The sequence below is a fragment of the Elephas maximus genome, chromosome 19, assembly GCF_024166365.1.
Source record: "Elephas maximus indicus isolate mEleMax1 chromosome 19, mEleMax1 primary haplotype, whole genome shotgun sequence".
In the NCBI taxonomy this organism is placed as follows: domain Eukaryota; kingdom Metazoa; phylum Chordata; class Mammalia; order Proboscidea; family Elephantidae; genus Elephas; species Elephas maximus.
In genome coordinates, this window is record NC_064837.1 from 58,316,047 (window position 1) to 58,317,177 (window position 1,131).

At 41.5% G+C, this 1,131-nt stretch overlaps 1 pseudogene; it reads left to right on the plus strand.

Annotated features, from left to right (window-relative positions):
- The first annotated feature begins 609 nt into the window (after positions 1 to 609).
- On the plus strand, positions 610 to 745 carry LOC126062315 (60S ribosomal protein L39-like; annotated as a pseudogene).
- The last annotated feature ends 386 nt before the right edge of the window (positions 746 to 1,131 follow it).

Here is a 1,131-nt window from a genome sequence, read left to right on the forward strand (position 1 = left end):
TTCATGCAATAAAATACTGTACAGCAATAAAAAAGAACTTTTGCACCCTGTCATGGTTAAGGTAGTGTGTCAACTTGGCTGGGCCATGATTCTCATTTGGTTTGGCAGTTACGATGTTGTTCGCCAGCTATGTAATGATGTAATCACCTCCATAATGAGGTCTAATACAATGTAACAACCTCCACGATATAATCTGCTACGAGCAGCCAATCAGTTGAAAGGGAGTTTCCTTGGGGGTGTGGTCTACATCCAGTATATGTGGACTTTCTGGCAAAGCTTGTGGGCTTTTTGCTTGCTCTGGATCCTACAGCTGGCTCCTGTTCATCTGACCTCCGGTTCTTGGGACTTGAGTTAGCAGTTTGCCTGCTGATCTTGCGATTTGGCAGCCTCTGCAGCTCTGTGAGTCAGGAGAAGCCACCAGCCTGACCCATGGACTTGGGACTTTTTAGTCTCTACAGCCACATGAGCCATTTCCTTGATATATATCTTTCTCTAGCAACATATTTACACAATTCACTGGTTTTGCTTCTCTAGAGAACCCAGCCTAAGACACACTCTCTTTTCCTTTCTCCACCATCATGGTGTGTGTGGCCAACTTCCATCCTTGCCATGTCTTCTCACAAGACTTTCAGGATCAAGAGATTTCTAGCCAAGAAGCAAAAGCAGAATCATAAAGAACGCTGGTAATAAAATCAGGTACAACTCCAAGAAGAGATGTCGGAGAAGAACCAGCTTGGGCCTATAAGGAGTCACACATGTGACAGCACACCTATTTATGCTCTCTCAGGTTCACCAGCATCTTACCATATCAAGCTGAAAATTTTGTTACTATCTGAACAATTGAACATGTCGTATTGGGGAAATTCTAGTTTCTTCCTTTGTATGCTTCTGCAGTAATAGGTGGGTTCCGTAATAAATATGTGAGAACTTTTGTTTGAAAAAAATAACTATTCCAACATGCAACAATATGAATAGACATAAAACTGCACGAAAGAAGCCAAATACAAAAGTTCATACTGTTCGATTCCATGTACATAACATTCAAGAATAACCAAAATAATTCTACAGTGATAGAGGTCAGAATAGTGGTTACTTCTTGGGAAAGGGAGTTTGTAGGGATTCCGGAAATCT